The 21,530-nt window shown below is 39.1% G+C and overlaps 1 protein-coding gene across 12 annotated transcripts in view; it reads right to left on the bottom strand.

Annotated features, from left to right (window-relative positions):
• The window catches only part of ARID1B (AT-rich interaction domain 1B), a 429,634-nt gene that overhangs the window by 94,727 nt on the left and 313,377 nt on the right, over positions 1–21,530 (bottom strand). The window lies entirely within an intron of this gene.

The following is a 21,530-nucleotide window of genomic DNA, read 5'->3' on the forward strand; positions in this document are numbered from 1 at the left end:
GTTACATTTATTTAATCTTAACGATTAGAGAAGGTACGGCCCCATATTGAAAAAGACATGGCTCAAAAAGCGTGCTACATTGCCCCTTTCTGGTAAAATGAAGAAGAAACATGGATAATCATATTCAGCCAATGACCTCCTGAGAAGTTTCATTTCTTACTGAAGGAGTTCCCAAACTCACAAATAAATTAGCAGCAGAAATCCAACAAATACTTTAACACATTTAACAAAATCCAAGACTAATGAACTAAACTCCCCTCCTGAGTTTGAACTAGTTTCTAAGTGCCCAGACATGCACAGTGGCCAACAATTTTTTGTTGGTAAATATTTATTCGATGTAGAAATATCAACCAATTACTAGAAAAATCTTTATAATTAATCAGAGATTTAACATAAACATAGAAGACCTTCGTGAAAAAACATAAAACGTACTACTATAAAATGTAGTATATATTAGCACTAAAGAGGGAAGAGGTATTATCCTGCACCTTTTTTGATCCTTATTGTTAATAAAGCAACAGCATCTATTAACATCTATTTGATTTCCATTTATTTAATGTGTGCTCAGTTTGTCTTTTCAAACTAAAATGTAAGCTCCTTGAGACAGGAATCATGTCTTTTACTCCTTTAATCCCTTCATTAGCATAACAAATATTAATAAAACTTTGTTATTTAATGGCCCTTAATCTGAGCACATGAATTAAAGGAAATGATACTTATTATTTTTATTAATTAAAGGGAGACAATGAATCACATGAAGGCAGGAGACAGGATTTTGAAATTTAAGAATCATCAGAGGTACTTGAGATCTCAACTCACTTTCTGGCTCAGAGGTTTAGATACATTTTGACTAAAAATATTACTGAAGAAGGCAGTTGAATTTAGCACAATCCTCAAGGAGCTAGCTCTCAGGGCACCAAGACCCTGCTGTTTCATCTTCTAATCTCCTCCTTTGCTAAAATAAACTGAAAGACCGAAACAGACAAATGTACATACCTACGTACATACATGCGAGCGTATACAGACCTCCCTGCATAACCCTCCGATACCACAGTCTGTGATCCTGCCAGGTCAAGCTAACTGCTCTGACATCACAGGACCTGCTTTTCTATGGTTTTGCACATTGCTACAAGAGTCACAACTGAGTAGAGAAGGAAATTAATGTTATTGAAGATTACCACCACGTCACCTGGTGAAGGTCACGCTGCAGAGCCTGGTGTTTTATGCTGAATAACCACCTTCTCCTATTTCTAACCAACAGCATCTCTGTGAGGCCAGGCAGCCTGACTACAGACCAGGAAGAGCACGGTCCCCAGAGTCTCTCAGGACTGTCACTCATTACTAATTCTAATAACGGTTGTATCTGTGACAGCCAGAGAGGGAGGAAGATGATTTTCCATTTAGATAACATGTACACATCGTTGTTAAAATATAGCTATAAAAAAAATCCTGAAATTGTTTTTGAGAGTTTAGTCTTCGCACTTTCAGAAAAGAATGTATGTGAAACCTATGAATGTATTTCTGTGTGTTCCTGGGTTCAAATGCCCTTCTCATTCTCAGAGAGAGTGAAAACCAAGATCTGAATTTACAGATGCTGAGAAACGTGGCACTGTGAGACCACTAGGAGAAGCTCTTCAGTGACAGCCACACCTAGTGTATAAAAAACCTAGACAAACAGTCCAGCCTCTATTCGGCCATTCATTTCACTCCTTGACATTTGTAGTAAATTAGTGTGAGCACCAAATAATTAAATGTAAAGTAAAAAAAAAAAACCCAACATTCTGGATGAAAACAATTTCAAGGGTAAACACTGGTCATCAACGTGGCTGGAGACACATAAAAGGTGCTGTGTCTGCTCAGGGACATGTGCTTCCTATGACATGCCCTAAGGCTCCCAACCTGCAGCCCATTTAGAAATGGAAAGCGCTCTGCAGCCAAACCCTGACTTTTTAAAATGTCACCGGGGAGTCAGCTGCACTGAGACAGTAAGTGCTTACATTATAATGATTGTTTCTGTATGACAGCCCGAATTCATAGACTCATGACAGCAAAACACACAGTCATTCTGTGTTAATACAGGACACCACCACTTACACTACGCACGCCCAAGGCACTGCTCTCATGTACAACACATCAAGTAAAAATAAAAAAAGGCTCTAAGAAACCCATCTCATGAGTTCATGAACTACTGCTGCAGCCAAGCGGCACTGCGCCCGTCTGGTGCAATTCTAAGACAGTAACTCTTTACAGCAATGAGAGAATTGATTATTAAATCTATCCTTTAAAGAAATAAACAAGAGCCTTTGCATGGTAAAGACAGATCTGAGCAAACCGCTTTAAGCTCCCCATGTGCTTTTACCCTCTCTTTCCACTAACAGTTTCGTAGTTACGAAGAAATACCTTCATCCTCCGTATGCCCAGGTAGAAAGCAGCACAGTCATAGTAGCTGATGAATCAGAAAATATGTCTGAGAAATATAATACAGGATTCGTTTGTGTCCATGGTCCATGTTAAGAAGACAATTCAGAGAGCTCTGAACCAAATGAATTAAGTAAATACCCTCACAACCACAGGTTTTTATAGAACATATGTTTCTCGTAAGTAAAACCTTTTAAACAAAATTTGGTAATTATTTTAAAAGAGAATATTGCCATGCATAGTGAACAAACTTTATGGGAAGGCTTTAACATTAAAACGGAGTTTTTAAAGAAAGCCATTTTCCCCTTGTCTATGTCTATAAGGATGCAAACACAATCGAAAACACATTACAACTGGAAAAAACTATATTAGAATAAACATAGTTAATTCTAGAGTTAGAATAAGTCCCACTACTTTACAGCTATGTATTTATTCTTCAACGACCGTATATACAATATTGTACAAATCTTGGTGCAACAAAATAAAAATGAAACACCAATATGTCACCTGAATTTCAACTGTTGCCAACTTAAAACTCTCAGAAGTCTATATCATGATTTTTTTAAATTAAAAACTTTAAATTTTACACTGAAAGAAGTTACCAAATGAGTACAATGAGTTCCTATAAATCCCTTAGCTTACCTCCCCTAGTGTTCACATCTTTTATCACCATACTATAATTATCTAGAAGCACTTCACGTGGTACCACACTATTAGCTAAAGATCTTATTTGAATTTCACCACTGTTTTTCTTTCTTTCTTCCATTCCAGGATCTCACACTGCCTTTAGTTATTTCTCTTAGTCTCCTCCAGCCTATAAAAGACCCTCAGTCTTTCCTCATGTTTATGACCTTGACGCTTTTGGAGAGTACTGCTCATGACATTGATATGTTTCATTTCTGGCGCTGTTTACCTTGATTACTTGGTAAAAGTTGGGTGTCTACCAAATCCCTCCAATATAAAATGACTATTTTGCCCTTTGTAGTTGTATCTTGGGGAAGATATCTGAGACTATGCAAATCCTGTCTTCTCTCAAACTTGCGAGCACTAATTTAAGCATCCATTAGAGAACCCTGTCTGTAACGTTTATTACAATACTATTTGTAAGAATGATTCTTTATTCCCTTCTTTCCTTCTGCATTTATTGATGGAAATCTACTTGTGAGGAAGAACTAGCTCTTCTTCCCCATTTGCGTATGTATTTATAAGACTATTCGTTTCTATCCACAAAAACTCATTGTAGAAGGCACACTACAGGATGACTTCCAGCAAGTCACATCCTTGTGTAATCCCCACTTCTTGGTTGAGGGCAGAACTTGTGACTTGGCTTTAACCAAAGAATATAACAAGAGCAATGAAATACCACTCCTAATATTACGTTACATGGCAAAATTAAAGGAATTTTACAGACACAATTAAAGTCCCTAATCGGCTGGCTTTGAGATCACCAAAAGGGTGATGACGATGTGCAGACCCGACTTTGAAAGAGGACCCAGGCTTCTCTGAGCAGACAGTGCTTCCAATGGCCTCGAAGAACGAAGCTCCCATGATGAGAACTGAGCCACATGGCAAGGATAGGCAGCCTCCAGAACTTGAGGGCCTCACTTCTACAACCACAGGAAATTAATTTTTCCAACAATCTGAATGAGATTGGAAGCAGATTCTTCCTAGTTGAGCCTCCAGGTGAGAAGACAGACACTCTGCAGGCTTAGGAGGCCCTGAGCAGAGGACCTAACTAGGCTGCGCCTGGATGCCTCGCCATGGAAACTGTGAGACAGTGATGTGTGTTGTTTTAAGCTGCTAAGTGTGTGGTAATTTGTTAAAACAACAAAAAATGAATACACTCATTGATATATATTTTATTCCATGGGTTAACATGCAATATTGACATTATTATTTTTGCTCAAATCGCTCCACCGTTGGCCATCAGAAGCTCCTTCAAATCCTTAGTTTTTGGAATCATAGACACTGCAGGCTCATTTTGCATTTTTCCTGACCTAGCCCTGTTATCAACCACTTCTCCTAGGAGTGCTGGTTCCTTTTACCGGAAGATGATGTTCACGGACTAAGATCAGGGCACTAGGGTCTGCTCATTATTTCTGGGGTGTTATTGCTTCTAGGCCCTCCTAGTGAACAGAAGTAGGAAATACACGTATGTACACTAACCCATACATATATGCATATCTATATTTCAGTATTTGTGTGCGGAACCGTGAGCTTATGCCAATACCTCTGATTCCAATCCAGAATTGGAGGGTGTATTGTAGCCTTCCTTCTTTCCTTATTATGAGTTCTTTTCATAATAGTTAGAAACCCTGTTCTCATTATCTAAATCAATTTACTAATTTATTCAATTCTATTATACACACAAAGTAATTTCAGAATTACTAATCTACATCACTGTGAAAAACACAGAGCCATTTGTTAGGACTTCTTGCCATTTTGCATTCCCTTTACACCTTGATTGGCTTTAATTGTTCTGATATTCAGGGGGGTATGTGAAGCACTTCTGTGGTTCCGTAAGTCACAACGATACAAAAAGATACACGTCCAAGAGTCAGTCCCTCCTCAACCCTGCTGCCCTATTTCCATTTCTCCTTCTTTCCATTTCTTTCCAGCTGCCCTCTATAATAAGCAATCTTTGTAGGTTTTGGCTTATCTTTGCTACATATTTTTTTCATAAATGAAAGAATACCTGTGTATTCTCTTATATTATTTTACTCCTTACTTGAAGGGTAGCCTATCCTAGACAGGTTTTGGGCTTTGCTTTTCCACTTAACAACATATCCTGAAAAGTACATTCTGTAAGTACTTTTATAACATTTTTCATTTGAGGAATAGATATATGGCATTCCTTTGTGTGAATATTCCATAGTTTACTCAACCACTTGCCTCTGTATGGGCATTTACGTTGTTTCCAATCTCCTGTGTATGTATTTCTGTATTGTTGAGATCTATCTTTAGGGTAAATTCCTTGAAGTAGGATTGATGGGGCAAAAAAAAAAAAAAAAAAAAAAAAAGTAAATTTCCCTCTGTGAAGCTCTGAACCAATTTAAATTCTCACTAGCAGAGTCTGAAGGGTCTGTCTCTCTCTGACGTCACTAACAAAGTATGTGGGCATTTAAAACATGTTTGTCAGTCTTATATGTGAGAAACAGTATCTGAGATTTTTGAATTTGCTTTCCTGATTCTGAGTGAGTTTGACCACCTTTTCATTTTGAGAGATATAAAAATATATCTTCTGGTTCATTGCTGGTTCATGTCTTTACCACATTTTTCAGTCTGGGTTTTTAGCACTTTTGTCTTGAAGTTTTTAAGAATTCTTTATATATCAGGGATGTTAGCCTTTTCTCTATGGTGTAAGTTGTGACCGTTTCCTCCTACTTTGTCAATTGTCTTTGGATTTTATGATGTCTTCTGTAGTGGAACTTTTTTTTTTTTTTTTTAAACAAGGGGCCAAATTTATCAATCTTTATTTTTATTGCCTCTGGATTTTGTGTCCCAGTTAGAAAGTTCTTTTCTGCACCAAGGTTAGAGGGGAATTCACCCCAGTTTTCTTCAAGTACATGAATGGTCTCAACTTAATCTACTGGGAGTTTATTTTTGTGTGTGACAAGATAGAGATAACATTTTATCTTTTGTGATCAATTTTTAAGATCTACTCATATAGCATGTTTTAATGTCTATTAAAGCTAGCTCTCTAACCCCTCAACCTACTTTTTCTTTTTCAGTGTTTTCTACCATATTTATTTTTTCTACATGAGCTTTAGTATCATTTTGCCTATATAAATAGCTTGTTAATATTTTTACTGGGATTACGAAGATATTATAATTTAAGGAGAATGGAGAACTATTGAGTTCATCCTGTTCAAAGAACAGGAGACATATTTCATTGTTTATGTCTTCTTTAGTTTCTTCCAAGTACATAAAAGTTTTGTGCATTTTATGTTAAATTTATTCCTGAGCATTTACTCTTCTTTGTTGCTATTACAAATGGGATTTTCTCTAATGGTATGTCTTTTAACTGTTTATTGCTCATGTAGAGGAAGGCTATTGCTTTTATTTTTCATTTTGTTTTTTCATCATCATAAGGGTACTCTTTAATACCCATTTCCAATTCCTCCACACTGCTACCAACCCACCCTGCGGTACCATCAGTTTATTCCCTGTAGTTAAGAATCTATTTCCTGGTTCTTAGTTTTCTCTTTGGAATCTGCTTCTTAGTTCTCCCTTGGAAAAAAGAACTTTATTTTCCCCTTTGCTCATTTGTTTCTTAAAGTCTACATATGAGTGAGATCATACGGTTTTGTCTTTCTCTGACTGACTTAATTCATTTAGCATTATACTCTCTATCCATGTTGTGCTGAAGGGCAAGATTTCATTCTTTCTTCTGGCTGAATACTATTCCATTGTATGTATATACCACATCTTCTTTATCCATTCATCTACTGATGGACCCTCGGGCTGCTTCTATAGTTTGGCTATTGTAAATAATGCTGCTATGAACACAGGAATGCATGTATCCCTCTGAATTTGTGTTTTTGTATTTTGGGAGTAAATACCCAGCAGTGTGATTCTTTGATCGTAGGATAGTTCTATTTTAACTGTTTTGAGGAACTTCCATACTGTTTTATATAGTGACTGCACCAGTTTGCATTCCCACCAACAGCGCACGAGAGTTCCCGTTTCTAAACATCCTCACCAATACCCGTTATTTCTTGTGTTGTTGATTTTAGCCATTCTGACAGGTATGAGATGATACCTCATTGTAGTTATGATTTGCATTTCCCTGATGATGAGTGATGTTGAGCATCTTTTCATGTGTCTGTTGGCCATCTGGATGTCTTCGCAGAAATGTCTGTTCATGTCTTCTGCCCATTCTTAACTGGATTATTTATTTTTTGGGTATTGAGTTGTATCAATTCTTTGTATATTTTGGATACTAACCCTTCATCAGATATGTCATTTGCAAATATCTTCTCCCACTCAGGAGGTTGCCTTTTAGTTTTGTTGATTGTTTCCTTCACTGCACAGAAAGTTTTTATTTTGATGTAGTCCCAATAGTTTATTTTTGCTTTTATTTCCCTTGCCTGAGGAGACATATCTAGAAAAATGCTGCTAACAGCCGATGTCGGAGGGATTACTGCCTATGTTCTCTTCAAGGATTTTTATGGTTTCAGGTCTCACATTTAAGTCTTTAATCCATTTCGAGTTTATTTTTGTGGATGGTGTAAGTAGTCCAGTTTCATTCTTTCACAGGTGGCTGTCCAGTTTTCCCAACACCATTTGTTGAAAATATGTTTTTCCCATTGTATATTCATTCCTCCTTTGTCAAAGATTAATTGACCATACAATTCATACAATTGCGGGTTTACTTCTGGGTTTTCTATTCTGTCTCACTGATCTATGTATCTATTTTTATGCCACTACCATACTGTCTTGATTACTACTGCTTTGTCATATAACTTGAAATTTAGAATTGTGATGCCTCCAAGTTTTGTTTTTCTTTTTCAAGATTGCTTTGGCTATTCAAGGTCTTTTGCGGTTCCATACAAATTTTAGGATTGTTTGTTCTAGTTCTGTGAAAACTGTTGTTGGAATTTTGACAAGGATTGCATTCAATCTGTATAGTGCTTTGGATAGTAGAGACATTTTAACTATATTCGTTCTTCTGACCCATCGCCATGGAATGTCTTTACATTTCTTTGTGTTGTCTTGAATCTCCTTTATCGGTATTTTATAGTTTTCAGAGTACAGGTCTTTCACCACTTTGGTTAAGTTTATTCCTAGATATTTTATTGCTTTTGGTGCAATTGTAAATGGGACTGTTTTCTTAGTTTTACTTTCTGCTACGTCATTATTAATATATAGGAACATAACAGATTTCTATACATTAATTTTGTACCCTGTGACTTTACTGAATTCATTTATCAGTTCTAATAGTTTTTTGGTGAAGTCTCCAGGGTTTTCTATACATAGTATCATGTCATCTGCAAATAGTGAAAGTTTTACTTCTTCCTTACCAATCTGGATGCCTTTTATTTCTGTATGTTGACGAACTGCTGTGGCTAGGACAGCAATTCTGTATCATGTTGAATAAAAGTGGTGAGAGTGTGGGGTGCCTGAGTGGCTCAGTCGTTAAGCGTCTGCCTTCTGCTCAGGTCATGATCCCAGGGTCCTGCGATCGAGCCCAGCATTGGGCTCCCTGCTCAGAGGGAAGCCTGCTTCTCCCTCTCCCACTCCCCCTGCTTGTGTTCCCTCTCTTGCTGTGTCTCTGTAAAATAAATGAATAAAATCTTAAAAAAAAAAAAAAAAGTAGTGAGAGTGGACATTCTTGTCTTGTTCTTGACCCTTGGGGAAAAGCTCTCAGTTTTTCCCCATTGAGTATGATGTTGGCTATGGGTCTTTCAAATAAGGACTTTATCACGTTGAGGTATGTTCCCTCTAAACTTACTCTGTTGAGAGTTTTTATCATAAATGGATGTTGCATCTTGTTACATGTTTTTTCTCTGACTACTGAAATGATCATATGGCTCTTATACCCTTATTGCTGTGACATATTCACATTGATTGTTTTGTGAGTACTGGACCACATTTGCATCCTGGGAATAAATTCCACTTTGTTGTGGTATGTGATTTTTTAATGTATTGTTGGGTTGGGTTGGCTAATATTTTGTTGAGGATTTCTCCATCTATACTCATGAGAGATATTGGCCTGTATTTCTCTTCTGTTGTGGTGTCTTTATCTAGTTTTGGTATCAGGGTGATACTCGCTTCATAGAATAAATTTGGAAGTTTTCCTTCCTCTTGTATTTTTGGAATAGTTTAAGAAAAATGGGTATTAATGGGTAAGAATGGGAATTAAGAAGAATGGGTTCTTTAAATGTTTGGGAGAATTTGCCTGTGAAGCCACCTGGTCCTGGACTTTTAATTTATTGTGAGTTTTTTGATTACTGATTTAATTTCATTGCTGGTGACTGGTCTGCTCAGATTTTCTATTTCTTCCTTCTTTAGTTTTGGTAGGTTTTACGTTTCTAGGAATTTATCCTTTTCTTCTAAGTTGTCCAATTTGTTGGCATATAGGTTTTCATAATCTTGTTACAACTGTTTGTACTTCTATGGTGTTGGCTATTATTTCTCCTCTTTCATTAGTAATCTTGATTAGTTGGGTACTTTTTTTTTTAATGGGTCTAGCTAGGGGTTTATCAGTTTTGTTGATTTTTTTCAAAGAACCAGCTGCTGGTTTCATTATCTTTTTTTAAGTTTCTACAGCATGTATTTCTGTTCTAATCCTTATTATTTCCTTCATTTTGTGGGTTTGGGTTTTGTTCATTCTTTTTTCCCTAGTTCCTTTAGGTGTAATGTTAGGTTGTTTATTTGAGATTTTTCTTGCTTCTTGAGGTAGGCCTGTGTTGCTGTAAACTTCCCTCTTGCAACCTCTTTTGCTGCATCCCAAAGATTTTGGATCATTGTTTTCATTTCCATTTGTGCCCATGTTAATTTTTTATTTCTTCTTTGATTTCTTAGTTGACCCATTCATTGTTTAATAGCCTGTTATTTAACCTCAATGTATTTATGCTCTTCCCAGATTTTTCTTATGGTTGATTTCTAGTTTCATAGACTGTGGTCAGAAAAGATACATAGTACGACTTCAATTTTTTTGAATTTGTTGAGACTTGTTTTGTGGCCTAATATGTGGTCTATTCTGGAAAACTCTGTGTGCACTTGAAAACAATGTGCATCCTGCTGTTCTGAATATATCTTTAAATCCATCTGGTCCAGTGTCTGAATATGTCTTTAAATCCATCTGGTCCGTTGTGTCATTCAAAGCCACTGTTCCCTTGTTGATTTTCTGGTTGGATGATCTGTCCACCAATGTAAGTGGGGTGTTAAAGTCCCTTATTAGTGTTGCATTGCTATTACCTTTTTTATGCTTGTTATTAGCTTTTATGTATTTGGGTGCTCCCATGTTGGGTGTGTAAATGTTTACAATTTTATATCCTCTTGTGGGATGGTCCCCTTTATTATTACACAGTGTCCTTCTTTGTCTCTTGTTACTATTTTTGTTTTGAATTCTATTTTATCTGATGTAAGTATTGCTATCCTGGCTTACTTTTGGCATCCATTTGCATGATAAATGTGTCTCTATCCCCTTACTTTCAATGTACAGGTGTCTTTTGGTCTGAAATGAGTCTCCTGTAGGCAGCATAGAGATGGGTCTTTTTTTTATTTACTCTGTCACCCTGTGTCTCTTGATTGGAGCATTTAATTCATTTATATTCAAAGTAATTATTGGTAGGTATGTATTTATTGCCATTTTGTTACTTGTTTTGTGGTTGTTTCTATAGATTTTCTGATTCTTTCTTCTCTTGCTCTTTCATGGTTTGTTGGCTTTCTTTACTGATATACTTGGATTCTTTTCTTTTTATTTTTTGTATATCTATTACTGGTTTTTGATTTGTGGTTACATTGGGTTTGTATATAACATCTGCACATAGCAGTCTATATTAAGTTAATAGTCACTTAAATTTGAGCTCACTCTTTATTCCTCTTGCCCCTATGTTTTAGGTATATGGTGTCATAGTACATCCTTTCATTTTATGAATCCTTTGATTGATTTTTGATTGAATTTTTTATGAATCCCTTGATTGATTTGAGAAACTCTTTATCCCTGCTATTCTAAATGATAGACTTGATGGATAGAGTATTCTTGGCTGCAGAATTTTCCCTTTCGGCACTTTGAATATATCATGCCACTCACTTCTGGCCCATGAAGTTTCTGCTGTAAAACCTGCTAATAGCCTTATGGGGTTCCCTCATAAGTAACTGTCTTCCTTGCTCTTGTTGCTTTAAATTTTTTTTGTTTATTGCAGGCTTTTTGCCATTTTAATTACTGTGCATCTTGGTGTGGACCTCCTTGAGTTGGATTTTTGGGGGATCTCTGTGCCTCCTGGGTCTGGAGCTCTGTTTCCTTCTCTGGATTACGGAAGTTTTCAGCTATTATTTCTTCACATCAATTTTCTGCCCCCCTTATCTCTCTCTTCTTCTTCTGAGATCACTATAATGTGGGTGTTATTACATTTGATGGAGTCACTGAGTTCCCTAAGACTATTTTCAATTTGCATAATTTTCTTTCCACTCCTTTGGTCAGTGTGGTTACTTTCCATTATTCTGTCTTCTAGGTTGTTAATTCGATCCTGTGCTTCATCTGGCTTGCTATTTATTCCATCAGGTGTATTTTAAATTTCATTTATTGTATTCTTAATTTCGATTGGTTCTTTTTACCTCTGTGTTAAGGGTCTCACTGATGTCCTCCACTTTTTTCTCCAGTCCAGTGAGTATCTTTATGATGAATGCTTTAAATTTTCTATCAGGCATATTACTTCTATCCATTTTGCTTTAGTCTCTTGCTGTGGTTTGATTCTATTCTTTCATTTGGAAGATGTTTCTCTGTCTCTCCATTGTGTCTTACTTTCTGTGTCTGTTTCTGTGTGTTAGGAAAGTCAGCTGCTTCTCTTATTCTTAACGATATTACCCTTATGAAGAAGAGGTCCTGTAGTGCCCTGCAGTGCAGTGTCTCCTGATCCCCAGGGACTGGCACTTCAGGGAGTGTCTCCTATGTGTGTTGCCTATGCTCTGCTGTTGAGTCTTGGCCTCTTTTACCTTTAATCCGTGTCCACAGAGACTCTCTTTGCATATTATGGGCAGCAAGGTGTGCAGCGGTTTGCCTGCAAAACGACATCTGTCCCTACTGGAACTGAGGTCCCGTAAGATGCACAGGTCAGGATATGTGAGGTTGGCAGGGTTTGCACCAGTCTTTGTGGGGGGGGGAGGGGCCCATTGCTAGGGGACTCAGGGGAGCCTAACTGGGAAGGGCAGATCCATGGAAGTGCAGTGGGGTGGGGCTTGGTGCAAGCACGTTAGGTAAAAAGTGTCAGTGTTGGGCTGGTTACTGCAGGTGGCCACTGTTTATGCTGGGGGGCCAGGAAGAGAAATGGTGCCTGTTCCTTTGTTCCTGGAGAGGTCTCCCTGGGTTCCCAGTCTCTCTGCGCAGCACTCTGAGATAAGCAAATCACTCTGCCTCCCATCTGTCCCCAGTGTTTTTCAAATTGCCAGTTCTATGCTGTATCTTCATGGGCTGTTTGTCCTGCTGTCTCCTTAAGGGTGGGGACTCCACTTCCTAAAGCCCTCCAGGCTCTCCCAGAGCTGACCCAGCTGACTTAAAATTCCAGGCTTTAAGTCCAGCTGGCTTTCAGAACACACAAAATTTAGCCCGTCTCTTTTACAAAGGCAAATATTATGGAAATTAATCCTCCCTGTTTGTGGGCTCCTGGGGTGCAAGTCTGTATCCTGCCCTCTCCACACCGCAGACTCCATCCCCATGGAGGAGGGCCATGGTCCCAGACCTTGTCTTCATTCTTCTGTCTTCTTCAATGTGGCCTCTTCCCTGCCTTCAGTTGTGGGGTCTATTCTGCCAGTATTCCAGTTTCCTGGGTTATTTATGCCAATATGGGTGTTATCGAGCTGTACCCTGGGACAAGGCAAGCTTAGGGTCCTCCTACTCTGCCATCTTCCCAGCCAATTTTTTTTTTAATTGAAGTACAGTTGACACATAATGTTATAGGCTATTGCTTTTTGTATGTTAATTTTATATCGTGCCACAACACTGAATTCTTCTACAGTTTGAGTTAATTTATCATTGATTCTCTGGGGTTTTCCAGGTTTACTATTACATCATCTGTAGACAATTTTATTTCTTCTATACCCATTTTTATGCCTGGGAGTTCTGTCTTAATTGCACTGGCCAACATCTCCAGAACATTGCTGAGTGGTAGTGCAGACAGTGGAGACAGTAGTAGCGGAGACAGTGCCTTGCTTGTATTTTAGTGGAAATGTCTTTAATGATTCCCCACTACATAAGATACTGGTTTTTAAACTAAGGCATATATACTTTACCATGTTAGAAAGTACCTTCAATTTCTATTTCACTGAGTGTTCTTATCATGATTGGGTATTGAATTTTATTAAAGAAGATATTTTTCTGCAAATTTATTTCCATTGTAAATAATATTAATGCAGTTGTTAATAATGAACCAACCTTGCATTCCTGGAATAAATTTCACTTAGTCATGTTGCACTATTTTCTTAATGCGCTGCTGAATTTTGTTTGCTAATACTTTCCTTGGGAATTTTTACACTAGGATAGATTTTGAGTGATGTTTTTCTAATTAAAAAGAGCTGTTGAGAACTGGATCAAAATAATCATCAAAGTAAACATTTCTAGTAAAAAAAAATATTGGGATTTTAGTATATAACAGAATTGGGAGAAAAGAGGCTAATACGTATATGTCTTATAAACCAGCACACATCCAGCAATGCATAACTTAACAGCGTTTAGACTGAGATATGAATATAGTATAGCTTGGTGTAGTTCACAGAGGAAGATGGTGGGACAGTCAGTACTAACAACTGCTAAGTTCTTACCGGTGACAGAGTCCTAGCACTCACCTAAATTCTTATTTTACCTTTCTGTTTTACTGTTCATCTCATCTCACTAAAATTCAAGTTCCAGTATACAGAGAATTGTCTGTTTTGTTCCCCACTATGTCTGCTGAACCAGACATATTGTAAGCATTCAATAAATATTTGTTGAATAAGTAAAGGTGTGACAGATTACCCCAAGCCCAGACTAATAGTTAAGTAAACCTTTAGTTATCAGGAATCACATAGTTTTATTATTGTAGATCAGGGATAGGCAAACTTTTTCTGTAAATTGCCAGATAGTAAATATTTCAGGCTTTGCAGGCCATATGTTCTCTGTTGCAACTATTCAACTCAGCTGTTGCAGTGCAAAAGCACCATAGATAATACATAAACAGAATAGCATAAATAAAACTTTATTTACAAAGACAGGTGGTGAGCTGGATTTAGCCCAAAGGTGGTAGTTTGCTAACTCCTGTTTTAAGTGACAGTATCAGTAAAAAAGAAACATTTCAGGGCCACTTGCTCAAAAAGTCAATAAACATCAAATGGTATTTATTAACAACCGCAATGACATATAAACCCGACACACTCTCCCATACCGAACAAAGAGGACGACATAAATAAATGTCAGGAACAGAATTTGGTTTGTGTCGTTTTAAAATCAGATGCAGTGCTGGGTGCACTGGCTTCCTCAGTACTTAATGCACAGTTCTAAGATTTAAATGGTAATTGCATTTAGCAGGTAAACTGTTAGCTAAGTGATGCTTTTTGCAGTTTTACTTTCTCAACTTTTTTGGCCAGACCAAAATAAACAAACAGATCAGAATTACTGGCGAGATGCAATCATGTAAGTTGTACTCTATTACTGTTGTGTTGGGGGAGGAGAGAATAAACACGAGATGAATAGCATTCCCACATTAATCCTCTATTGAGGCTAAACTTCCTGGGTTAATTCCTTTCTAAATTACTACAGCATACAACTACAGGAATTCAATCAGAACAAAAACACTAACTCTGAACTACGACAGCCTCTGGCAGACAAATCACTCATCTTTTTTCAAGTAATACTGTGCTATCTTAATATGCAATACTAATAGGCAAAGAAATACCCAGAAATTCCATTTTTCAAAAGTTGTAGCAGTCAGAGAAGAAGCGTTTCTTCCATCACACTATTGCAGCCAAAAAAATTTTAAAAATTAAAAAAATAATAATCAACAAAAGTAAAAGGTTTTAGTTCTCTAAGATGAAACAGTGATATCATTAATCAACATGGCAACACTGGATTTGAATGACAGCTCCTTTGCCAGGAATCCATTCTCTCCTTCCAGTTTTGCCTCGTTAGCTGACTTTGGGCAAAAGGGGATGAAGGGAGAACAACATCCGGAGTGTGTGTCTGTCTTCCAAGTTCTGATGCAAGTAGGAGATGGCTGTGCTGGAATGTAAATAATTGAAGTACAAAACCACTGAGTCCTTACTATGGAGAAGGACATGTCTTCCCTGAGATTCCTTCATTAGCCATCCAAGGGGACTGGCTTCTTAAAATTAACATGGAATGACATGTTAAACCACAGAAGCCTCGGCAATTTTGCTGTCCAATCTTCCTCAATAAGGATGTGTAAGGTACATGGGGAATCATGGGATGTTTGATAGCAAAGACTTGGGGCCTATTCATAAATTCCCTGAAATTAACAAGGGTCAGAAAGGCTTATTGTTAGAAAAAAGTAGGGTCTGTGAATTCATGTGAATTAAACTGCTAAGTGGTTGCTGTGGAATTTTGAGAAGAAATAGGAAGTATTTCCTGTCACTTTACTAACAACCCTACTATGATGAAGTTCTTTCCCTGGAATGCTGCGACAAGATCAATACATATTTCATCGTTTTTAACAATTAGGAATTGAGTTATTCTTCTACTCTTCAAGAATTTTTGTAGGCAACACTAACTTTAGTGAGGAGTTTAAAAAAACCCACATTGTAGAAATTACTCCTACTAATTACCAATATGTCACGACCAAGATCAACTTTCATCTTGCACGTCCCTCTATTATTCAATTCTGTTGCATCCAAAACTAAGATCTTGGGATATTTTATTCTGATGTTATCCTCATACCTTCTTCATGTTATAGAAATCAGCTCTTTCTCAAATCTTTAAAGCTAAGTATGGGCTTTACCTGCCACAGTCTGACTTTATAACTCTTGTGGAGGACGTATTTCTTATACTCTGCCAATCCAACTGGTAAGAGCACTAGAACTTCTTACTGTGGGCTGTATTCACAGAAGTTATTTCTTTAATTTCTGAAACATGAAGTACCGGCTAGGATCTTTTCTTCTGCCATGAAAAAGGACAAATATGATTTGGTTCAGAGAGGACACTGGTGGGTTGTGTAGCTGGACTCCAGATCTGTGGTAATCTTCGGACATCTCATCTAAGATAGTAACCAAACCAGCGTGTGTGGTAAGACAGCACAGCTCTCCAATTTGAGCAGCAAAGATATCACTAGTCATTTTCCTTAGTGAACTTTAAATAACTGCATAAGGCCTAATGGCAATAGTGTGCGTGAAAAACGAGTTTTCAATAACGCACATATTCATCAAATTTCCTCATCTTAAGCATTTATTTAAATGAGCTAGAAAATCCACAAATTACTTTGAGTTTGGTATCTTTCTCTCAGCGTTTTCTAGTTCATTTGCTTCAAGAAAGGAAACTTTAATATACGCCAAAGCAGACATTTCAAATACAGAATCTGCTCGGGTCCCAGCTTAGCGGATACGGTTACGACTTTTATCTCCAGTGCCTGAATGTGGACATGCGGTACTTCATGTTATTTGGTGTTGCCTTGGGTTTAGAGGGTGGGAGAGCAGCTGTGAGCAGACCACCAATACAATTCTTCATCGTGAACGAACCCCATCTCAAACAAAAGCAGTATAAAACACAAACTAACACTTTCCCCCATCTGTGCCCTCCAGTGGGAACAAACCACGGCAACCTGGTCCTCCAACAACTTTAAAGAGTTAGCCTGAGCCTGGGAAGACAAACTCTTCCGTGTCCTATGGCTCAACTGTTCATTCACAGTAGCGTTAGATTTTCCTAAATCCTTACCCGAGATAATGCCAACTGCTGATGTGCCATTGGGTCCAAAAAATATATAGATCCATCAGCACAGTGGAGGTGTGCCTGACCTCTGTACTTCTGAGCCGTTAAGGGAATGAGGAAATTCCCAAGATGCCCCAAGCACGACAGAACCCAGAGAGGAGCCACACAATCTTCATTCTAAACACGCCACCAATCACCTGCTGGATTAAGCTTTTCAACTATTGGTCCTACTGTAGTCGGAGGGTTCGGAGTCTCTTTCTTACCCTCACTGCTAGCGTCCTGGGTAGAAGAGCCTCGAAGGCCTATCAGCTGACAAATCAGGAACAAGATGCAAACGCGGTGCCTTCTGTGGCAGAACGGCGCCTTCACAGGGGATTCACCACAAATGCTTCAGAGCTTTATTTGCTTTTATGACAGAGACCAACCTGGTATAATACATTATTATTTCATCTAGCCCACTGGATTCAAGCCAGAATGTTTCCAATTGCCCTCTTTTATTAATTAAATATACTAAAGTTACGTCATGTCTCTCACAAGGAAGTCAGCTCGATAGTCTGATTATCTGAAACTCACTCCAGGCCTTCTGGGTGGACCCTTTCTACAGAGAACTTAAGACAAGACCTGAACGGCTCTTGTAGGGACGCAACTAGTCGAGCCAGGAAATACAAGGCAACACCAATTTCTAGACTTTACTGTTCAGGTCACTATAAGCTTTGACTGAAGATAAACCAGCGTCCTAAAACATTTACATACAGGAGATTCTCAGCTTTAAAACAGAATGCTCGTAGTCTGGACTACTCCCAAGTAGCCTGGAAGGAGTGGGAAAGGTGGTTTCTGGTTTTACTGAAGCATGATTTTCACTTTTGCCCTATTGCCGCTGCCGGGCCTGAGCAATGTGGCTCCACGTGGCCGGCCATGCTCCGCCCAGCCCCGTTCAGTTTAGGTGGTCTGCACACCCCCCCCCCCCCCGATTACTCTGGTGAAGTGACTGAACTGTGGTTATGGAAAAAAAGAAATGGCCAGCAAATAAATGACAGAACTTCAGGGAAAGTCTATCAACTCTACTTCGTTTCAGGTGTGAAGACATGAATAGGAAATCGGTGACAGGACCAGAAATGTGATTTGGTTGAAAGCAGGAGCCACGTCCATCTTTGGGTGTCTTGGGCACCTCAGGAGGTCTCCCTTACGAACATCAGAGGCGCACTGAACGGTACCCACTACCGGACTGAAAATGTGCTCCCTGTCTATACTCAGCATTCTCATGGACACACCCTCTTTTCAACAGCTTTCCAGCTCAGGTATCCAATCCGAAGGTCTGTGGGGTACAGAAAACCCCCCTTGGGGTGGGGGAAGTATACGTGCGCTCGGACAGAACACAGCTTGGCCCAGGGAAGCGTAGCTTTGCGGCATTCTGTCGCCTCTAAGGAACTGGTAGGTTCTGAACTTGACTCATGCACGATACCAGACACAGAATGCGACACAGCTACCAGCCAATTCTGCTCTAATCCTTGCTTTGATGTAAGGTAAGAGGCAGGGGAGGGGAAAGCAGATCGAGCATGCAGTTTATATCTCTCTCACTAGGACAAATTAATAAAAACAAAACCTAATTTCCCCCCACTCTTACCCATTCTTATTCCTCCTCAATATTTTTCCTCTTTCTAAGATTCCTTTTTTGTTTGAGAAGCTTAATATTTGGCTGCCTTCTGAAGAAATGGGTATAGTGACAGATGAAAGACTTGTATTCATCGTATAATTCAGAATAAGGGAAAAATCGACTGCTGTGCATTTAAGATTCTAACAACCTTGCAATTTTGTATAGTCGTTTCCCCCACCCGTTCTTTTGAAGAAATCTGCTTTTATTCTGTTAATAACTAACCACAGTTGCAGCAGCATGGATCCGATTAGCAGTTCTTATGGTACAAAGGGGAGAGGAAAAAAAAAGCTGTGAACAGGGTTGCCAATTTGTCCACCTGGGCCCCCAGGAGAAAGATTAGATGAGGCGCCTGCCTGCTCCCTTTTTTCCACTTGATCGCTGCTCTGTGCTGCCTGATAGAGACGGGCCTTTTTAAAGCCAAGGCACTTTCTTTCCTTTAATAAAAGTTTCCTTTGCCTCCATCCTCTCTTGTCACGGATTTCTCATTCTGGGTCCCCACATGTCATGACAACTCTCAACCGCACACACGAGTAGCTGTGAAAAGTGCCACACGCTGATGCTTACTCACTGGAATCCCCCTGGATCCACACCAGAAACCCACACAGCCGTGCTCATGGGCCTCGCAGGGACCAACACCTGCTGGCCAGACCCAGAGGTGGTGCACGTGGTCAGCCCGCGGGCCTTTCTATGCCGCTTGCAGACGCACAGTAACAGGAAAAGATACACAACGTGGCTATTAAATATTAGAATTTGAGGAAAACAGCACAGTATCTAAAAATCTGGGACCAAGAGATAAAATACTGGTATTATAGGCAACATCGTTTCTATAGATTTCTTTTGCAGATATGGAATTGTCAATTTATGTATTACGATACTATGCTATTCTCTGAAGGCTTTAAAAATTCACTGCATCTATAATTACACTAAATCACAAATGCTTTTTTTTTGGTGATGAAACTTAAGATTTCTAAATTCTTGGCATAAAACTACTTTTAGGGGTGCCTGGATGGCTCAGTCAGTTAAGCGTCTGACTCTTTATTTCAGCTCAGATCATCATCTCAGGGTTATGAGATCGGGCTCCGCGCTGGGTGTGGAGTCTGCTTAAGATTCTGCCTCTCCCTCTGTCCCTTGCCCCCCATTTCTTTCTCCTCCTAAAAAAAACAAAAACAAAAATAAAAACACTACTTTTAAAATTGACAGAAGGCTAAAGCATCGCATTATGCTGAAGAACTTAAAGAAATGCAAGGCTTCTGACTGAAATCTCTACGTTCTAAGATGGACAGGCGATACTTTACGTGGCTTTGTGATTTTTATTTAGAGGTCCTAGGCCGGCCCCGGGGTGAGAGGCAGCAGCCGTGTTCTCAGCACTGTGCCGCTGAGCAGCAGAGTATGGCTAGGAATGGAAGCTGTCCACGGGCAAAGCGACACTCTCAGGGCTGATTACAGAGGGGTCTGGTGGGCCACGCCCAGGTCACATGGGGCCTCTGGTATGGGGGTCATTCTGAGAGTGCAGGATACGGACTGTGGAAACAAGGACAGGAGGGAAGATGTTCTGGACCATCTGCTCGTGGATTTTTTATCAATTCTTTTATTTCAGACTTCAAGTTAGTGTTCAGCAAGTACGTCTTTGAAATGTACGTTTTCCACACATTTTCATCTTCCTCTCCTTGTCACTTTCAAATACTACATTTTTAAAAGATCTTTTCTTTTTTTAATTTGAGGGAGAGTGAGAGAGAGCAGGAGCAGGGGGTAGGAACAGAGGAGAGGGAGAAGCAGACTCCCTGCTGAGTTAGGAGCCCAATGGGGGGCTCGATCCCAGGACCCCGAGATCATGACCTGAGCCAAAGGCAGATGCTTAACTGACTGAGCCACCCAGGCGCCCCTCAAATATCTTAAGCATAGCATTCCTGTGTTGCTGAAGCCCAGATTCTACTGTACTAGCTAACATTCCCCACTCCATGTTTGTTAGCCAATGCGGACACCACTTACTTAGGAGATGGGAATATTATCTGGGTAATGACAAAACTTCCCACAGCCAATCTGTTCTTAATCGGCCATTTTCTTGGAAAATAGGGTTAGTAGTAATAGATATTTCAAATAATGAGATGATGAAAAAGTTGGATATTGGACAATTTCAGAATTATGTTCTGATATTTATATGGCACAATTTCTGTGCACAATGGACTGAAATCAGACAGGGTCTACATATGCAGAGGTCTGGTTTAGACTGACACAGCTTACGACCACTATTTCGGTTCTATTTTTAAGGGAAAAGAAAGCAAAATAATCTGTTACAATGGAATCTCTTTCAGGAGAAAGAGAAATAGAATGACCCCATAAATTGTGAAATACAAAGGCACGAAGATGGCTTCCAGCCCACAGGAGGAAAGGTCATATAAGTAATCAATTTCAGAACTTACTTTTCTTGAGTTCCTGTTTATTCTAAGCAAACTGGAAGCTCTTTAATTTGGTCAGCATTTACTGAGTGTGTTCTGACTTGCCAGGCATTATGCTTGGCACCAGGGAAAAAAAGGAAGCAGTGCTCACTGCCTTTGACGGGCCCCTGGGCCACCTGGAGGACCACGGAGGGACAGTTGGACTCTGTCGCATGGACGGATCAGGAGGAGTTTACCAGGCTAGCAAGGGGCAGGAGGGACAGTCCAGGCAAGAAGAATTCAGCTCTAGGAGCAAAGAGCTGACATAAAATCACAATCAATAGTATTAAAACATGGAATACTGACCTAGTTCCCTCTATTTCTTTTTTAAAAAAATTATATATATATATGTTTTAATTTAAATTCAATTAGCCAACATATAGTACATCATTAGTTTCAGATGTGGAGTTCAATCATTTATCAGTTGGGTGTAACACCCAGTGCTCAT

This window comes from Ursus arctos, unplaced genomic scaffold (genome assembly GCF_023065955.2).
Source record: "Ursus arctos isolate Adak ecotype North America unplaced genomic scaffold, UrsArc2.0 scaffold_13, whole genome shotgun sequence".
NCBI lineage: Eukaryota > Metazoa > Chordata > Mammalia > Carnivora > Ursidae > Ursus > Ursus arctos.